The sequence below is a fragment of the Balaenoptera acutorostrata genome, chromosome 17 (assembly GCF_949987535.1).
Source record: "Balaenoptera acutorostrata chromosome 17, mBalAcu1.1, whole genome shotgun sequence".
NCBI classification, from domain to species: Eukaryota; Metazoa; Chordata; class Mammalia; order Artiodactyla; family Balaenopteridae; genus Balaenoptera; species Balaenoptera acutorostrata.
This window is the reverse complement of record NC_080080.1, coordinates 31,310,495-31,331,066: the sequence shown is the minus strand read 5'-3', so window position 1 is coordinate 31,331,066 and position 20,572 is coordinate 31,310,495. Positions and strand designations below refer to the sequence as shown.

General features: G+C 41.7%; 1 protein-coding gene across 5 annotated transcripts in view; it reads left to right on the top strand.

Moving 5' to 3' along the window:
• The first annotated feature begins 8,020 nt into the window (after nt 1–8,020).
• OXR1 (oxidation resistance 1) overlaps nt 8,021–20,572 on the top strand; it is a 458,270-nt gene continuing 445,718 nt past the window's right edge. For 3 of the 5 annotated variants that reach the window (XM_057531886.1, XM_057531885.1, XM_057531884.1), the window contains exon 1: nt 8,022–8,232. The gene's annotated coding sequence lies outside the window, so the exon portion shown is untranslated. Of the gene's footprint in view, nt 8,233–20,572 lie in introns of all 5 variants that reach the window. The other 2 variants (XM_057531888.1, XM_057531887.1) reach the window with 2 other exon arrangements.

Here is a 20,572-nt window from a genome sequence, read left to right as displayed (position 1 = left end):
TTGTGCATAAATTAAACAGGTGAGTTAAATGGGGGATGTGATTGCAGTCACTACCCTTGCAACCTTCAAGTATTCGGTGGTAACACTTTTCTCTATGATTCCCCTAGCGATGTGACGTTGCTTTGGCTCACTTCTTATTACTTTGCTAGGGAGGTTAAGGTCTAGGTCTTTGGGGAGTATTTTGGTTTGTTTGTGTGTTTTGAGGGGTGATTTTCTGCCTTGAAAGCCTTCATGATAAAGTCAGAGAGTTAATAACAGCTGCTGAGTATATGTATTCTAACTCTTCACTCAGAAAGGGGAAAATTAAGTACAGAATGGGTTTGCAGAACCACAGCGCCCCTTGTGACGCTGATTAAGAACAAAATTTCTATTTATTCCCCTGCCAGGGGACCACAGTGCACTCTGGGCTAGAATTAGAATGCAACAATCCCCAGAAAGATCTGGGTATTTCCCTTTTCCTATGATAGTCACTCTGGTAAATAATTGCAGGTCCTTTGGGGAAAAATGAGGAGAAAGAATTAAGTACTTGTGATGGAGGATCCCTCTCTGAGTGTACCCAGACTCCAGTGCTCTAACTCAGGTCTGGAAATTAAGTGAAGAGCCATGATTTTTCTATTGTGATTTAAGTCAAGTCCATTTTCACCACACAGAAATTACCTATAGATTAAGTAGGACCTTACTGTGATACCCAAGTATTCAGTCCAAAAGAGACCATGACTTTTTAGCCAATTCCAAAGATTGCTGTGTGTCCCACTTTCTATGACCATTTCAGCCTTATCATCCACTATGAGAATCACCCACCTTGACTCCGGTGGTTAAGTTGCTACCTGCCTCCTCCACCCTGATAATCCTTTATTTCCATTAAATCCTAGAAACCATTTCAATGTCAACATCTCCCACCTTCATTCGTGGCCAAAGAGGAGAGACAATGCAGCAGTCAGTGTCTTGATGAAAGAATAGTCTTCTGGGTCTTCTCAGGGACCAATAGGGAGAAGGTGAGCCAATCCTCCTTGATAATGCCACTCTAATATCCCTAGCTCCATAACCTCTCACATACCCTTTATATTACACACAGGAACTTCTAGCATCTCAACTTCATTCAGTATAGTACCTGTCAAGACCAGGATTTAGATAACCAAGTGAACAAACCATTAGAACCTTTCCCCCCTATTCAAGCTTGTACATCAAATGCAGACTCTCTGATAATTACTCCCACATTGATAAATTACGTCCCTCTTTCTTCCCTGGGCTAGCAACCTCAGAACACACACACACACACACACACACACACACGCACATTTTCCTTCCCCTGAATCTTGCTGATATAATTTTATAACAGCCAAATATTGTATTATGTAGGCATGTGGCTAATTACTATTAACTAAACTCTAGATCCAATTAATTTTTTCATTAATTTCCTCTTTTTGCTCCAGGACCCAATCCAGGGTACAACTAGTTGTCATATCTCCTTGTTCTCATTTGGTATGTGACAGTTTCTTAGCCTTTCCTTGTTTTTTATGACTGTCAGTTTTGAGGAATACTGTTCAGGTACTTTACAGAATGCCACTCATTTTGAGTTTGTCTGATATTTTGTAGAATTGTAACTTTGGGGAAATAATTCTACAGAGATGAGTGTCCTTTTTATCACAGTGTATCAGGAGGTAAAAAAAATCCACATGACATCACTGGTGATGTTAACCTTCGTCATTTGGTTAAGGTGGTGCCCACTGGAAGGTTGCTACTTTCCCTTTTCCATATTCTATTCTATGGAAGCAAGTCACTAAGTTCTCTGGGAATTTTAAAGCTAAAACAAGTGGAATAGATTCAACATATATTTAAAGGAGGGATCCTTGGACTATGCAGGTTGTAAGGAAGGCTGTCTGCGAGGTGGGTAATAAAGCTGACACAGGAGAGAGATGTTGATGAGAAATGGACAGAATCATGATAGTATTTCCACACCCTGAGGTTCAGAGAAGCCCCCTGCCTTCTGGGGGGCACCACTATTGTACCACTATTGTGCCAGAAAATCTCCCTTTTCACCTAAACTAGTTTAGGTTGGATTTCTATATGTACAGTTAAAAAGATGCCAAGTAACATACTACCTCACTGGATTGCTATGAGAATTAAATGATAAAAAGTATGCAAAGTGAGTGCCTACTGCAGAATGAGACATAGAAGTACCGATAAATGTTGGATATTATTATTATTAACTGATGCAGATTAGTATTTTGAATCTATTATATTAACATGTATTATGGAAATAAATTAATGGTCATGAATCTCTTGACAATACTTGAAAATCTGAGATCATATGTTAAGAATATTTATTATTGTAGCATTGGACTCAATGAGAAGTGAAAAGAATTGCAGCTATAACAAGACCTTGCTGCTTGTTCAATAACTAAGTCATGTTTGTGTTAGAATTAGAGGCAAGAAAAGAGCAGCCTGATATTTGAAGTGCATAATTATCCACATTCTTTTTCCCCGAGGAAAGGGCCATCAGAGCTAAGTCTTTTAGTCAAGAAGCATTTTTGATTCACATATACTGTGAGCATCCTTAATGTCCCATGACTATTACCTAGAGCAGTTTTAGCCTTGAAGTGCAGAGAGAGGGGAAAATGAACATTTATATCTTTATTACTTATCACTAGTTGATCTGTTATGACATTTATCTATGGTCATGAAATGAAAGAATAATTTGGGCATTAATGACTTTGATTACTCCCATTTAATTCTCCATTTTATACATTTTTTTTCACAATGGGAAAATAACAGGTATCAAAAAGACAAGCTTTTAATAGCTCTTCAATGAAGCCATCATGATATTTCCATTTCTCTTAAAGAACTCAATTATGAATTACTTCACATTCCTAATTTAGTTCTGATTTTCTAAAAGCAAATTTAGTATGAAACAAGTGCAAGGGAGAGGCAGCCCAGTGTGCAAGTGTCTAAAATGGGCTCTCTCTATGTAATAGAGGCAGAATATGCTCAGCGGTCAGTGCCAATATCTGGGAAAATTAGAGATGCTTGGCAGTGTGGCACAGATCATATTGAAGGCATTCCAACTTCAAGTTACCAAGAAGTTTGGTAAGAAAACATCAAGGAGGGAAGAAGGGGCTATACTGAGCTATCCCCAGACAAAATGGTGAGTCAGACAAAGTCTACATGCCATGTCGTCCTACCCCCAGCATCAGTCCCCTCCATCCTTTCTCCAGTTCATGAAACTGGGGACTTTGTGCTTAGACCCATTGTTTCAGACCTAAACATTCATCTCCCTTTATAATCCATTAATGCATCAGCGAACATCTATAGAACAATGAAGAAGATAAAAATACACACATACATAAATTTGCCATAGTCCCAATCCTCCATGAACTTGTGTTTCAGTGGGGAAGGAAAAACAAGTATATAGATAATGAAAGCAAATGGGAGAGTGGTGTAAGAGAAGGACAAAGAACTGCACTGGTGAGATAAAGGAGAACTAGGAAAAGAGGAATAATCAGAAGTGTGGATTAAGAAGGTGTGGTGTCCGGTCAGAATGGCCATCATCAAAAAATCTACAAACATGCTAACACATATATATGGAATCTAAAAAAAAAAAAAAATGGTTCTGAAGAACCTAGGGGCAGGACAGGAATAAAGACACAGACGTAGAGAATGGACTTGAGGACACGGGGAGGGGGAAGGGTAAGCTGGCACAAAGTGAGAGAGTGGCATGGACATATATACACTACCAAATGTAAAATAGATAGCTAGTGGGAAGCAGCCGCATAGCACAGGGTGATCAGCTCGGTGCTTTGTGACCACCTAGAGGGGTGGGATAAGGAGGGTGGGAGGGAGATGCAAGAGGGAGTAAATATGGGGATATATGTATATATATATAGCTGATTCACTTTGTTATAAAGCAGAAACTAACACACCATTGTAAAGCAATTATACTCCAATAAAGATGTTAAAAAAAAATCTACAAACAGTAAATGCTGGAGAGGGTGTGGAGAAAAGGGAACCCTCTTGCACTGTTGGTGGGAATGTAAATTGATACAGTCACTATGGAGAACAGTATGGAGGTTCCTTAAAAAACTAAAAATAGAACTACCATATGACCCAGCAATCCCACTACTGGGCATATACCCTGAGAAAACCATAATTCAAAAAGAGTCATGTACCAAAATGTTCATTGCAGTACTATTTACAATAGCCAGGACATAGAAGCAACCTAAGTGTCCATCGACAGATGAATGGGTAAAGAAGATGTGGCACATATATACAATGGAATATTACTCAGCCATAAAAAGAAACGAAATTGAGTTATTTGTAGTGAGGTGGATGGACCTAGAGTCTGTCATACAGAGTGAAGTAAGTCAGAAAGAGAAAATCAAATACTGTATGCTAACACATATATATATAGAATCTAAAAAAAAAAAAAGGTTCTGAAGAACCTAGGGGCAAGACAGGAATAAAGATGCAGATGTAGAGGATGGACTTGAGGATACGGGGAGGGAGAAGGGTGAGCTGTATGAAGTGAGAGAGTGGCATGGACTTATATATACTACCAAATGTAAAATAGATAGCTAGTGGGAAGCAGCTGCATAGCACAGAGAGATCAGCTTGGTGCTTTGTGACCACCTAGAGGGGTGGGATAGGGAGAGTGGGAGGGAGACACAAGAGGGAGGGGATACGGGGATATATGTATACGTATAGCTGATTTACTTTGTTATACAGCAGCAACTAACACACCAATGTAAAGCAATTATACTCCAATAAAGACGTTAAAAAAAATAAAAATAAAAATAAAAGAAGGTGTGGTGTGAGAAATGCTGAGTGAGGAGTCCTTAGAAGACCATGTGCAAAGAAGTCAATGAGGAAGAAGATTAAGGAAAAGATATGGATTTGATGATTTTAATATAACTATAAAATGCAGTTTAAATGAAGTGATTCATTGATTGCATTCATTTATTCATAAACAAATACTAAAAAAGGGAACAAGCGAATTGCAGTGATCCATATGAAGACATAATACATTTACTATAGGAAGGTCAGCATTTCTCCTCTATATGTTCAGGATTGGAGGCAAAAGAGAAATATCTCACTTTTTATTGTCCAATGGTTTACATAATTATCAGGTATGTTAAATCAAAAAAGAAAGGATGGGCTTTAAGGATACGGAAAATGTCCTTTTCCCATAGAGACAGATGATCTACTGGAGGCCTCAGCTGACCGAAGGCTCATTAGAAGACTTTACTGAGTGGTACCACCTTGGAAGTATCTATGGCCCCGAAATAAAGACTAAAAGGCAACAAAGACGGACTAACTGCTACCCTTAGGCAGGCAAATCAAAGCACCTCTTCCTAAAAAGAGATAGGAAAAAATCACTTCTAAGCATCATTATCCTTTTGCTCTTTTCTGAATAACTCAAATCAACTGATATCCCACCAGGGGCTTGCTGTCCTTTTTGTTCTATGGGGAAACCTGCCTGTGGTAGATACCTATTATTTCTATCTTGCAAGCATCCCTTATCCCCTCTTCCGCTGACTGGATACTTTATTTCCTTTTGAGAGGTTTCTTCCCCTAGAGGATGCACAAGGATAGCCAACCAGACTCCTTTGACAAAGACTGATCTGCTCATCAGAGCACAAGGTTTGCTTTCTTTGTAAGATCGCAAACTTTGGCATCTGTGTAGGGCTGGAACTGCACTCTGGACACAGTCTGATGGAGAATGAAGCCAAACCAGAAAGCAATGCTGAGAGCAAGTGAGAGAGAGAGAAACACATTCTAGCTGATGTTGTTAAGCCTTGGATAAGCCCAACCACCCCGTGTACTTCTGAGTTACATGGCCCAGGGAATTTCCTTTTTTGCCTAAGTTAGTTAGAGTTGAGTTTCTGTCACTTGCTATTAAGAATCTTGAATGCAATATGTTTTTGAACTACACATTTGGGTAGGAAATCATAGTCTTTACTGTGAAATCAAAATCTGCCCATTTCATGATTATGCTTAGTATGCATGCTATAGCATGAAGATGTTCAGATAATCATACCCACCTTAAGATTAATTACTGAGAAAGGAAGAAGAAACACAACCAGGATGAAAATAAAGTATATTTTTCATTTTCTTTCACTACCTACAGAAAGGAATGGGTGAGTTGTGCTGATACTCTAAGGGAAATTCCATTTTGATCTTCCCAATGAATTGCTCATGGAAAATTAGGAAAATGGTGTTATTACAAAGTGGCTCTAGTCCTGGAGATGACATCTATCGGAGGCACACACTAAAGGAAGAAGGAGTCAAGAAGCTGGAGACTAGCAAATAAAAGGTCAAACATTAACTAATCATCTGTTTTGGGCTAGACATGGCACTAAATTTAAGTGGGGAGGGAAGGAGGAAACTTAAGAGGGAGGACAACTTGGTCCAGATACACACATTCCACTCAGTTCTGTGAAAAAGCACAACTACATTACTTAGTAGGGTTAGCAAAACCTCATTAATTTGTAACAATGGTAAAAGAAAGCAGGCTTACAAAGAATCTGAACTGTGAGATATAAAATACATCCCCAATGGCTGCATTGTTCTTAGAAGATTCCCAGTAAACGCTCTCTGAATGAATGAATAAAAATAAAACACATCACTTTCAATAGAATACACACAATCTAAGCTGTGAATGTTGAGAAGGAAATTAGAGGTAAAATAATGGAGAACAAAACTCATATTTGGCATTTTCCTATTCTGAGCACTCCACAGAGAAAAATCTAATTTTTTTCTGCCCTTATCAGGTAAAGCTATTGATTCAGGGGAATAGGTTATGCGGAAACCATGGAAGTTTCTAGTCAGGCAGACTCTGGGTTCAACACTATTACTCCAGGCAACAGAGGAGCGTCTCTGAAGTTCAACGTCCTCATCTGTCAAATGGGAAGAATAATGATTCTCTTACGGGATGGTTGTGAGGGGTGAGTTAAATACAGACGCGAATTTGACCCAGGAAACTTTTGTACCTCTCATTTTAAGGGAGGAAAATTTTCAAAAGTAGATGATCAGGAATTAAGGTAGAATACACTGAAAATGAAGAGCGGGGATAGTTTGTTTGCAGGTGAGGCGGCTCTGAGACCTCGAGGCTGGAAGAGCCGGATGCTCAGGACACCTAGGACGCTTCCTGGCCCGACGTGGCAAGAGGACCGACCCCTCTCTGCGCAGGGTCACCAAATGGCCCGGTTCCAGTTTAGGTGTCAGAATCTATCCATCTCCAGTTTGCGTCCTTTTCTTTTTGCAACTTAAAGTCGGACTGGAGGAGGAAGGGTGGAGGTAAAACGTGCGTTAAAAAAATTACAGTTCAGATTACAAGAACAACAGAATCACCAAGGTCAGGGTGGGTGTCAGCGAACTCTGCAAAATCCTGCGGAATGAGGAGTCATAAACGCCCTGAAAAGAATTCTACATTTTAATTTTAGAAGCTCTTTCCAGAGTCCCCTACAGCCTGCCGCTTGCCACCCTTTGGTCCCCTCTCCCGGCTATTGATCATCACCCTCCTTTCCTCCTTTTTCCTTCCAGCAAAAGTAAGCATCCAAAAAACTTTAATTCTTCTCCAGAAGTCCTAAGCCAATTTCGCAGTCGCGGAGCTTTTTCACTGCTTTAACCCAACTTTCCTTGGTTTCTTTGGCGAGAACCTGAAATCAGGGCTGCCCGACAGGCTGGAGCCCTACATCGGGGAAGCGTGGGTCTTAGTTCCGGCGAAACCCTCAGGTGCCTGTGCGGGAAGCTAATTTTCCCCCGGGGTGGGGTTCAGAGTGCCGGCAGGGACCTAGCAGGACGCTCGCTCAGGTTCCCAGGCCAAAGTCCCTGGCGGCGGGGACGCGCGCGCGCCGGGGGCGGGCGCTTTAAGCCCGAGCGGCGGCTGCCGCACTAGCTATTTTTAGCGGCGTGTCGCCCCCCTTTCCCCCGGCCTCCGGCTTGGTAGCCTCCGGCGGGCGGCCGCCGCTCCGCGGCTCCCTCCTGTCTCCCCCGCCGTCACTCGCTCTTGGTAGCGTCCACGCGGGCAGGTCTGGAAACTGAGCATGTCTGGAAGCGCTCGGCGGCTTCGGCGGCGGCGGGGGCAGAGCCAGGCTGCGTCAGGCTGAGCCCATTCACCGCGCGGCCGCAGGAGCGCAGCGCCGACGCCGCGCCGCCCAGCCCCGCCGAGAGGGGCGCACTCGCCGCCGCGGGGCCCGCCGCCGCTCACCGCAGCCCCCTCCTGGCGACCCGCAAGTAAGTTTGTGAGGCGGCTGGGCGGTGGGGCGAGGGCTTGGCGCCCCGGGGAAGCCCACGCTGGCAGGCGGGAGGCACGGCTGGCGCTCCGGAGAACAGGCTGGCCGCTGCCCCAGGTGCCCGGCGCCTCGGCGAGCCTCTTGGCCAATTTGAAAGTAGTGGCCACTGGGATGTTCTAGCGGGGTAGGGGGGGCCGGCAAAGCAGGAAGTCTGAACTGACTCCGGCGGAGGCCGAGGGGGCCGACTGGGGCAGAGGGAAGGACCGCGCAGCGAGAGAGCGGGCTGGTGCGGGATGGGTTTGAGATGCGGGCTCCCGGCTGAGAACAGCCGCAGAGGGAAAGCCGGGTGTCTCCGGGGGGATAGGGTTGAGAGCGCCGTGTGGGAGGCATAGTAGAGGGTGAGCGTGTCCTGGCCGGAGGAGCGGGAGGGAAGATGGATGGAAAGTGGGGCGCGTGGAAAGCGGATTTGAACCAGAGCTTAGGACGCCGGTGGAAGGGGCCGTGGGCTCCGGGAAACGAGCGGACTCGAATAATTTGGGGAGTCTGTACCAGGTCAGGGCGATATAATGATGGAGAGGGACAGCCTTGGATCGAGGTCTTCGAAGCGAATACGCGAGGCCAAATGTTGGGAACTGGCTGGACAGAGGATGGAGGCAGAAAGTGGCCTGGAAAGGCCAGTAGGAAAATCGCCGAGGGATTTGGGTGAAGGGGAGGAGGGGAGCGGTGCAGAGATCGAGCGGAGGAACGGGGCTGCTGGTGGGGCTAAAACGCTTAGGAAAGGCTTGGAGGCTACTACGTGCGGTCCCCCTGAATAGTGACTTAGTAGCGGTTCTCTGAGGTTTACTTGCACGCCAGGCTCCTCCTTCATCTTCTACCTCGCTTGTTAACAGGGCAGCTCGCTTTAGGCAAGCTTGTAGATTTGGACAGATTAAGCCACCGGGAAGGTAGTCATTTGCAGGGGAGCCGCTAGTGCTTCCCTTGAGTGGTTCCCAGCACCCTCAGGGTGCAATATAGGGTCTGAATGTGTGTGTTTCAGGGGGTGGGGGAGGGTAATTTCTGCTCTAGGCCACAGGAATCCGCGGTCTCGCCCGGGAGGTACGGTGTTTGGGGCCGGGAAGTCAGGCAGAAGTCTGCAGTGAGCAACTCGCGGCGGGGCGTGTGAGTATGCGTGTGTGCGCGCCTGTGCGCGTGTTGCCCGCCCGGGGTCGCGTGTGTTGCTGCAGTCTGTCTCCATGACGAGGAGATCCAGGGCTCCACAGGCGGCACGGGGAGGGGATTAAAGGAAACGTGCTTTCCTACCTCTCTTCTGCCTCCTTAACCTAGGGTCACATTCTTTGCTCGTCCAATGATGCTCTTCTCTAACCTCTTCCCCCGACTCCTGCACATCCCAAACCTGACGCCGGTCTTGTCCTCTGATTCGGTACCCCGGAGGACGCTGCTGTCCCTCCTCTGCCAGAGGGAATCCGAGGAGTCCCGCTGGTTAGAGGGGCTCCCGAATCCACCAGTCTTTCCCTGGGGCGTCACTGCGGGGGTCCTCAGTTCACTCTGCTGCCCCTGCAGGTGACGCAGTGTTGTTGCCCCACGGATCCCAGTGATGGCTCCAAATAGCCAGCACTTACTGGTTCTCGCGAGGTGGGTCTCCCCGGAGTTCCCCACAGGTGATTTTAACTTAAAAAGAAAAAGATCAGATTAGTAGAAAAAACAAGCACTGAGGGCAAAAAGCTTTATGTAAAAGCGCCTCTTAGAGTAACAAATATTTTACCCTCCAACCACAAGAAGGGAAGAAGCTTCTACAGCGTATGCATCTGAAACTGGAGGGGAGGGGGCGGCGGAGCGGGAGTTGTCACCATGTCCACGGCTTCTTAGACTCCGTCCAGCTTGCTATTTCCTGTCCTCCGTGCCATATTTTAAGCGAGACTTTACCAAATACAGGAAATGAGGATGAAGGCGACTCTGGAAACCTGTGCCATCTGTGGAAGGACTCAGAGAAGGGAGAGCGAGAGCTGTGCTTACTGTCTGCCAGATATCTCAGAGGGCTGGGCTCTGAGACTGTGTGTTCAGACATCAGAAATCATTCTGAACATCCAAATTGCAGGGGGGAGACTCAGATGAAGGGAAGTGAGAAACTCTAAAAAAGTGATGAGGACCATAGTTTGGGGTTGTCTTGCAAGGGGATCGCTGACCTGTGGAGGGACACAGCAGAAAGAACAGCAAGCTTCTAATGGCCAGGGGCATATCGTCTTATTCCATAGGACAGTGGCTGGCCCAGTTTCTAGTACAGATACAACTGAAAAATACCTTTTGAAATATGGCCATGATTCTGGATATCTGTAGGGTGAAAAGTTTGCATAAAAAGACATATACTGTCGTTTTCTGCTTCTATTACTACGTTTGTTTCATTGATTATTATTAGAACATGTGGTGAAGGTAAAATAAATTATTATCTTACCCATGAATCCTGTTCTCCCCAGACTGCTGCTCAAATAGATATAACCAAATATGTTTGCCTGTTTTTTGTTTTTGGGAGTCATGGAGGAAGGAGAGTTGGGCAAATTGATTAAGATGTCAAATAAAGGCAGAGTTTAGGCACCTGAAGATCTTTTGCGTGCGTGGAGGTGAAAGCTTCATTTATATAATGCTAAATTCAGTGCAAAATGAGAAAACCCTTCTGTCTCCACTCCTCACCTCCTGCATTTGAAATACAAAGGATTGTACCCTTGGGCTGGTTCCTAGTCCTCTGAAGCCTAGCTTAATAATTTTCCTGGAGGATTGTTCCCTAAATTTAGGTACACTTTAGGAAATAATCAATGGACTCTTTGCAGCCTTAAGGTAAAGTCATTTAAAAAAAAAAAAGTGGTGAAATGGCTTGATGAAGCAGAATAATGAGTGAGAGAAATATTAACCAAAGTGGAAGAAGAGAAATCACTTTCTCTTGCCTCAGGGATGGATCTTACTGATAGGCTTAGAACAGTGGTTCTCAACAGGGGCAGTTTTGCCCCCCAGGGGACACTGGCAATGTCTGGAGGTGTTTTTGGTTGTTACAACTGGGTGGGGAGGGGTGCTACTGGCATCTCGTGGGCAGAGGCCAGGGATGTTGCTAATATTCTACAAGGCATTGGGTAGTCCCCCATAACAAAGAGTTATCCAACCCCACATGTCAGTAGTGCTGAAGATAAGGAACCCTGGCTTAGAACTAGGTATGATTATAATGAAAAGCAGCTCCTGTCAGGATGCTTTCACATATTCCTATTGGAAGTCTATCTTGAAAATCAAGAGTAGTTAATATTAAGAGACTTTCTTTGCAAATGGCCCCATATTCAAAAACAGTTGCTTTAAGGAAATTAAAGAGGTTTCCTTTTAGCAGAACTTCTTTTCAGCCTTCAAAAAAAAAAAAGTCCTAAAGTAGATTGGGAATGTCTGAAAAGACATATATAGTATGCGTAGGAACTGAGTAAACATTTTTTTGATGAAAACAAGTTAAAACTGTTCTGCCACTGTATTTTTCACTGTACTTGTTTGGTAATTGCTTTTAAAAATACATAGTTTTAAAATTAATTTAATTTAAATTACAACTAATAAATTCTTCATGTAGTGAGGGATTGAACCGAATCAGAGAAAAATGTTAGCTGAACACTTATTAGAAGCCTCATGAAGTGTTCCAAAATGAAACCTTAGTATTTGTAGACCTCTGCCCAGGAAGGTAAGAACCCTGTATAATTTTCGTGCATTTAGTTTCAGTTTTAAATCGACAGCAAGGCATGTATTGAGAAGCAAACCTTTCTGGCTTGCAGCACAATACACTGCCTGGAGAGGGGAAACAATAGCTTACACTCTTGGATGTAATAAGATCAGGGAAGTGTTCTAAGAACACCTGTGTGCAGGAACTCAGAACGCTTGCTTGATAAAACCTTTGTCATGATCACACTGAGGCCTGGAGAAACTAAACAGATTTAGTCAGTATTTCTACCCTCTCCCCTCCATCTCCCTCACCTGCCAGCACTTTTGTTGGTGGGTCGGTTTCAGAATTCATTCTAAAGGGATCCTCATTAGGACTGCTTACTTCCCTTCTTGTTCTAATAACCATTCCCTCCATCCTTGGCCGTCACCATCCCTCAGTCCTTCAGGAATTCATGCAGCAGAAGAGTCTCCTGCTTAGTTTCTGGGGCACCCAGTAACCTCTCCTTTTCTCCTGTGTGTACAAAGACAAACAGCTCTTTCCTGCTTCTAAGAGGAAAAGAGATTTGTGTCTCTCTTGGAAAAAGGCAGTGGGGAGAGTCCTTGTTTTCCACAGAGGCAACCTCAGTTTCTCTGCTTGCATCCTTGAACTGTCTTGTTCAGTTGTTTGTTCAGTTGCATATTCTTGATTTTAGGAAGGCTTCCTCTTCCCAAAGACACAGTGAAAGAACTGAGGAAGACAGAACTTCACTGTGAGCCGCACTGGTGTTGATAGAGGGCACCTCTCATGGGCTTGTATGAAGCCTCAAGAATATGATTTGAACCAATGGTAATCCTATTTGTAAATTCGACAAGCATTTGTAAATTCAACAGTAGCAGGTTCTGTTCTAGGCACTGGGGCTCTGCATTTGCAATGCCGAGCTGCATTGTGCATTGCAACCGGTTTGCAAAACCAAGTTCATTTAGAGTAATATGCATATATTTCATGTATGTCTCAAAGTCTATCTATAAAAAGAAACACAGGATGGGTATTTGTTTTCATTAAAGTTGGAGAGGCTATAGAGATATATAGCCTTATTCTTAAAAATACTTCAGAACACATTGTTGATATGCAGAAGGCAAAAGAAACCATTAGGGGGGAAACAGTTACATGTGTTTCTCTATAGATCAGACAAGGAGGGAGTGAGCAATCCGAGGTGAAAGGGGTCAGTTCTTATCTCCCTTTTCCTTTCTTTAGGAAATAGTTATTGATTTTGTTTGACATTTGAGGAAGGAGAGATGGTTTCCTTCCCCACAGATACTTGTTGAATGGATCTGTGCCCTTTTATACTTCTGATAGCCATAGTAGGAGGCAGTGGGCTGGCTAGTATGATGGTTAGAGTGAAGCAGAATTTCAAATCAATTTTGTCAATAATGTTTGTGACAAAGGCTCACTTTCAAAAACTGAGCATACCGTGTCACTATTTTGATGAGACTAATATAAAGATTACAGAGCTGAACATCTCTGCTGATTTGGCTACTAGGTACTATCTATGCTTTAAACTATCAGAGTATAAGTATTGGGAGTGGGGAATGAAATAATATGGCAGCTTCTCTTACCTATGAACAAACTTGCGGGCCACTGTGGCAGGTCATTGCCCAACTGGAAGAAGGGTAGTGTCAAGGCTGGGAATTTGATTAAACAGTATATGCTGTCCTTGCTGAATTCAAGAACAAGAAAAAGAACAACAAAAGCAGGAATTTGAAGTTCATGCTATAGCAGAGGCAAAGAGAGTTTCTGCTTTTAATTTCATTTTAGCTGATTATTAAGGACAAGCAGCAGTAATGCATGAAAAAGGTAACCTCGCCTGTGGAAGGTTTCACTTTTGTTCATAAATGCTTGTTCATCTTAAGAAGCAAATAGCCTAGAACATATCCTGAGGCTTTCAGCCTTCAGTGTAAATAGCGTGTCTCTTCTATCTCTAGAATATTCGTTATGTGATATCATTTGGAATCTGAATACTGGGCTAAATTGGCTGGTGCAATCCCTTCTAATTTAGTGATTTAGAGTTGTCTCTGTCCTTTTAAAGAAGGTGGAAGAGATATACTGTTTGCCATTGGGAGCACAGTTATGGGTGCTGGAAGCAGCCTCTTTTACACACAGACATGCCTGGTACTGGACATTGGTCTGGGACTCCACTGACCAAAGCATAGATCTCAGTCTTCTGGATTATGAAGCCTGATTTTAACAATTTTGATTGGAACCAGAGCTACGACCAGGCTTGTGAATCAATTGATGTTTTCGGAAAAGACCAAATGATGAGCCAGAATACTCGCCACCCATTGCCAGGAAGGAGGTACAGCAGTTTAAGGAGGATCAAGAGATTTGCAGTCACATCTGGCACTCTTACTTAGTAGATTTGTGACTTTAGATGGGGTTTTGTTTTTCTTTTTTAACTTCATGGAGCTCCAATTTCCTCATCTTTGAAATGGAGATTTTTTTTTTTTTCCTGTAGAGTTCACTATAGGATTAGAGGAAATATTTTCAAAGCAGAAGTGCGTATTAATAGTGTTGGTGATGGTGGTGCTTATATGTCCTTCTAGTGCTGGAATTTAAATGGTTACCATCTAGGAAGTGGAAGTAGTGGGACCATTGGTGAGCAAGATGAGATGGAAAAGGACAGTGGGAGTGGATCATAGGAAGGGGTTTTGGAGGTGAAGTAGTCTGATGTCCTCTTTTGACTGATGGGGCCTTGGGGACTCAGGATTATGGTGTGATTTGCCCAAGGTTATGCTGCATCATTTCAGCTGAGTCTACAATTTTTCAAAGTCTCCTAACATTCTCCACCTTAAGAGCACACTTATTTTCTTGGTTAAATCCATGTTTCTTCTGTTTATCTAAAAATGGTTATTCAGCTCAAGAACCTCTCTTTTCAGTTGTTATATTCCAGGTCTTTTATAGGCAACTGAAGAACGCATCAATGGATCTCTAATTGAATTTGTATAGGAGTTCAACTCAGCTGTTCACTTAAATGATCAAGATGATCAAGTACATGTTTATTCTTTCCTAATTGGGGTGAACATTAGTAGAGTTTTATCTAGAGTTTTAAAAACAAAAAAAAATGCCACTATGGATAATGTTCTTAAACTAGGTTATTGCTATTAATGACAAGAAAATTGAAGATTGGCCCTTGTTGATGGTTCTGTTGCTAAATTAATAGTTTCGTTTTTGTTTTAAATCAGTGCTGTTGCCATTGTGGTTTCTTGAAGAGTTTCAGATTCAATGAAAATGTTAAAACCTACATGTGTTGGAAGTACTTTGTGAGTTGTAAAGTATATTATGTATGTTGTCTTATTTGTAATTTATGGTAAAGATATATTATCAGTTGCAATAATGAAAGACTTAAAATTGAAAGCCAGGACAGAAAAAACATTCCCTTTCGAATCAGACAAACTTGAATTCAAATCTCCATTTTTTAGTCACTAGCTGTGAAAACCTGGACAAATTACTTGACTTTCCAGCTTCTCTTGTCTTTTGTGAATCACACCCACCAGATTACAAGTATGATTCTTGTGATGATTAAGTAAGATAAGCAAGTAAAGATCTTAGCATGATGCCTGGCATGCTTCTTTGTCCTGGTACACTGCTAATTCACCGTACTTCAGCTATACCTCGAAAGTAATTATTTATACTTGAATTAGTTCAGAGTTTTTCACTGTAAAGAATCAGAAAACCTGATTTTAAGTGACTTGAGGGGGAAAAAAAAGAGAGAGAGACTTCATGAATGTGTAACTGAGTAAAATAGGGGAGTATATCTGGCTCCAGGTAGGATCTAATTTAAGGCTCAAACCATGTGACTAGTTCATTGTTAATGTGAGTGAGAATGAAAAGGTTGTTAGTAGTCCAGTTGGAAACTATGCATTAATTTCTTTTAAGTCTTCCAATAGCTTCCTCTTCTTGGACAGAAGCACACAGCCTTGCAAAAACAATAATAAATCCATTATAGATAGCTGTACGTAGAAAAGTTTCGAGCTGCTTACATAGATTATTTTGTGGGAGGGAATGGAGTGAAGCTGAAATTTCAATGGAACCTACTAATAGTGGTAAGTCAAAATAAGATAAGCAGTAAAACACAGCAGAACAAAATTCAAAGCTTCAGTTTTGTAATTTATCAGAGTTCCTTAACTGAATTAAATAGAAACTGGTTCTGGGCAATTTAAGCAGAAAGGAATTCATCATATGGTCATGGAGTAGTTCATGGAATCGAAGGAAATGCTGAAGAACAAGACCTTGGAAAGGATGCCCCGCTGTCGGGTTGAGTCAACTCTAGCTGTTTTCCGTCATTGTGTCACTGTGCCCAAGACTCAGAATTCTAAGAGAGAGAGAAAGAGAGAGTCAGTTCAGAGAAAGAACAGGGCATCTTGACTGGCAGTCCACCAACATTGTGTTTCATGGGCCCAAGGGGCTACCAAGGCATAGTCTCTAATCTGCTCCTACCAGAAGGAGGGGAATAGATGATACCGGGCAGGCATACTCAACTCATGTCCACTACATAGATTAGGATGGGAAAAACTTGCTTCAGTGATGATGAATTACTAGAAGGAAAAAAAGGAAAACAAAAACAAAACAACAGCAACAACAAATAAAACGAGTATATTATCTAAAGAGAATCCATGTGCGAGACAAAAATACTCTTGTCAGTTTCCTAAGGCTACTCTTACAAATTACCACCCACTGGGTGACTAAAAACAACAGAAATTTATTCTCTCACAGTTCTGGAAGATAGAAGTGTGTAATCAAGGTGTTGGCAGGGCCATTCTCTCTTTGAAGATTCTAGGGGGAGAATCTGTTCCATGCCTTTCTCTTAGCTCCTGGTGTTGCCAGTAATCGTTGGTGTTCCTCTGTTTACAGAGGCATCACTCTAATCTCTGCCTGCATCATCACATGGTGTTCTTTCTCCCCTGTGTTGAATCTGTGTCTCTTCTTTTCTGATAAGAACACTGGTCATATTGGATTAAGGGCCCATACTGTTCTTGCATGACCTCATCTTAATGTAAGCAATTACATCTATAATGACCCAATTCCAAATGAGGTCACCTTCTGAGATTCTGGGAAGGACATGAGATTTGGGGAGACACTATCCAACCTAGTACTGATGTAATGTGGATAAAATAAACAACATTGCACATAGCTAGGTCTAAAGGGTGGGAAGGGGGTACTATCCTATTATTCTGTTATAAAACTCTATCTGAAGTATCATGCCTGGTTTAGGCACCCCTTTTCAGATGATCATGTGTCCCCTGGAAAACTAGTGGAAAAACAATTTGCTTTGTAAGGGCAGTTTTTTGGAACTACAGACCATAAACTTGGCAAAGAGGAGCTCAAGATAAATATAATATGAGCTTCCAATTGTTGAAAGGAAGAAAGATGTAATCTTTATTGCTCGCTTAAGAGCTACGACCCGTGGCCGGGAATTTCAGAGAAGCCGATTTTCTCTCACTGTAAGCGAGAGCAATCTTATATAAGTGTGGTTCAGGAGTCCCCATCTCTGGAAGCACTCAGCGGAAGCTCATTATCCATATTTGCTATGGATGAGGTAGAAGAGATTTCTAAATATCCAGGGAGCTTAGATTAGATAACTGCCCAACGTTCCATGTTTAAGATTCTCTTCTTCTAGGAATACATAGGACGTTAGTGGTCCCCCAAACATTTACTAAGCATGAAGCATGGTATTATATGTTGGTGGCATAGTCTCTGGTTATTACGTAGATAAATATTTCAGTGGTCTACTATGGTAGTGATAGTACATATCCAGGAACCTGTAAAGTATCTGGCACAAAGCACAAGATTAGTAATTACTTGTTGAGTAAATGTATTGTTTAATCAGAGTCTACTTTACAAATACATGTTCAAGTTGTTTACCTGGAGTACTTAACCTGATAGTTATCAGTACTGTCATATTCCTTCATACGATTTCTCCATGGCCTTCTGGCTGTATAGGATTACCTTGTCCATATATCATCCCTCTCTCTGTTTCATTTTTACCATCTTAAAAATAGGGTTGGAGTTGGGGAGTGATTTTCCCCCTTAATCTCTTTCCGCCTCTGGGCTGTCTTTGCCAACAGAGGCAGCCCTGAACCTCTGAAGTTCATGTGTTAATGTGAAGACTGGAGCGGACTTTGGCTAAAGCAGTGTTTCCCAGAGTGTGGGACACTATGATTGATTTTATCCGAGATGCCTTTGGGTGGTGTATGGATATGTATTGAACTGAATTGAAAGGATTTTGAATTTGTTCTCTTCCAATGTTTCTTATTAAGGCAAGGAGGAAGTTTCAGTTTGGTGCTAGTGTTAAACATGTATTCGAGATACTAGTTTTAGCTCCCTTTTTAACAGAGTAGGCTTCAGTTGCCAAGCTTTCAAAAGTCCAGTAAAACTATTTTGTTTTCATTGTATTCATTTTTGTTTTATTTTCTTTCATGCTAAGTGCTAGTTTCCATATAAAATAATGACACAAAGCTTCCTTTAAAAATTCATGCAGTTAAATTTTTAATGGTATGATATTTTTAAAAAATCGAGAAGGTAATATATATAGATGATTGAGACTTGGAAATTTCTATGTCAAAGTTCTCCTGATGATTCATATGTCTGGACTTTCTTCCTTGCTGTTTCTGACACTCCTTTGCACTGTGGACACCTGAAAGCAGCTGTTCTGTGTAAGAGTCCTCCCTTTCTGTGTTGGTTCACAAGATACCTGTTGGCCCAGAGAAAGGGAACTTTGTGCATATAAATATGGCTTTGCGTTGCTTATAGTGCCTAGGTACTATGTATTTCTGAACTATCCTTAAAAGCAATTCAAAATTTCTTTTCTGGCTTTTAAGGTAGATTTGTACATTGATAGAATAAATGTTGAATTAATTTTAATTTATGTAATTCTTTCTCCATTGTATTTGTTTTTGTTTTCCTTTCTTTTTGTGATAGGGCCCAGGCTTCATAAAGAAGAAAGGAGATTTTTTTTTTTACAGGTTTTTTTTTAATTTACATTTTACTACCTCAGGGAATCAATTATAATACTGAAGGAATTAAAAAATTTTTCAGCCAATTTTATGCATGAGCATGTTTAAAAAGTCAAAATTTTCTACAAGGCATATGATATAGACTAGTAGTTTCCTCCTCCACTGCTCACCATCTCCAATTCCTTATTCATAGGAAGCAACCACTTTTTTTCTGGTGTTTATTTCCATATTCCTAAATACATAGAGTTCTAGATCTTGATATTTGCTTTTATCTGGTAACTTCCTAGATTAGAAGATATGGAAGATGAGTATTAATATCTCTTTCACTAACTTCCCTCCATCTTGTTCTTCCTCCATATTCCCACTCTTCCCAACATTATTTCTTTCTTTTATTTTCATTTTTGATGAAATAAAGTTCAGAAGTTTGGTTTCCACTTAAGATGGAGAAATTCATAAGAAATCACTCCGACTATCACAATGACAAAAAGCTGGATTTTGTATATTATATAAAGTCATAACTTGTCATGGGCCCATCAAGAGCTGAGGTCACAAGATAAGCAAGTGAACTGAAGTCCAAAAAAGGACAAGTCCTTCTAAGGAGATATGGGACATGAACACTTTTTTACCTGTGCCAGCTCATAGGAAGAAGAAATAATATACATAAAAGAGAATAAGAAGAGTACACCCATGTTCATAGCAGCATTAGTCACAGTAGACATGGCGTAGAAACAACCCAAGTGTCTATCGATGGATGAATGGATAAACAAAATGTAGCATATACATATACAATAGAATATTATTCAGCCTTAAAAAGGAAGGGAATTCTGACACATGCTGTAACATGGATGAACCTTGAAGACTATGTAGGTGAAAGAAACCAGTCACAAAAAGACAAATTCTTATATGATTCCACTTTGTAAGGTACCTTGAATAGTCAAACTCATGGAGATGAAAAGTAGAATGGTGGCTGTCCCGGGCTGTAGGGAGGGGGAAATGGGGAGCTCTTGGCTAATGGATACAGAGTTGCAGCTTTGCAAGATGAAAAGGTTCTGGAGATGGACGGTGGTGATGGTTGCTCAACAATGTGAATGGACTTAATGCCATTGACCTGTACACTTAAAATGGTAAAGATAATAAATTTTATGTTATGTGTGTTTTACCACAACTAAAGATAATAATAAAAATATTTTAGAAAGCGAATAAGAAGAAAGATTTAAAATCTTTAAAAAAATTCTGGAAAGTCAAGTGAGGACTAGCAGGAGAGCTGAGAATACCTGGGAGCGTAGATGCAAGGGGAGTCTGCAAGTTCTTTCTCTTTTTATAATTGAAGTATAGTTGATTTATAATGTGTGTTAGTTTCTGGTATACAGCAAAGTGATTCAGTTATACATATATATATTCCTTTTCATATTCTTTTCCATTATGATTTATTACAGGATATCGAATATAGTTCCCTGTGCTATACAGCAGGACCTTGCTGTTTATCTATTTTATATATAGTAGTTTGAATTTGCTAATCCCAAACTCCTAATTTATCCCTCTCCCTCCCATGGTAACCATACATTTGTTTTCCATGTCTCTGACTTTGTTTCTGTTTTGTAAATAAGTTCATTTGTATCATATTTTAGATTCCACATATAAGTGGACAAGTTCTTTCCCATGGGCCTCTGCTC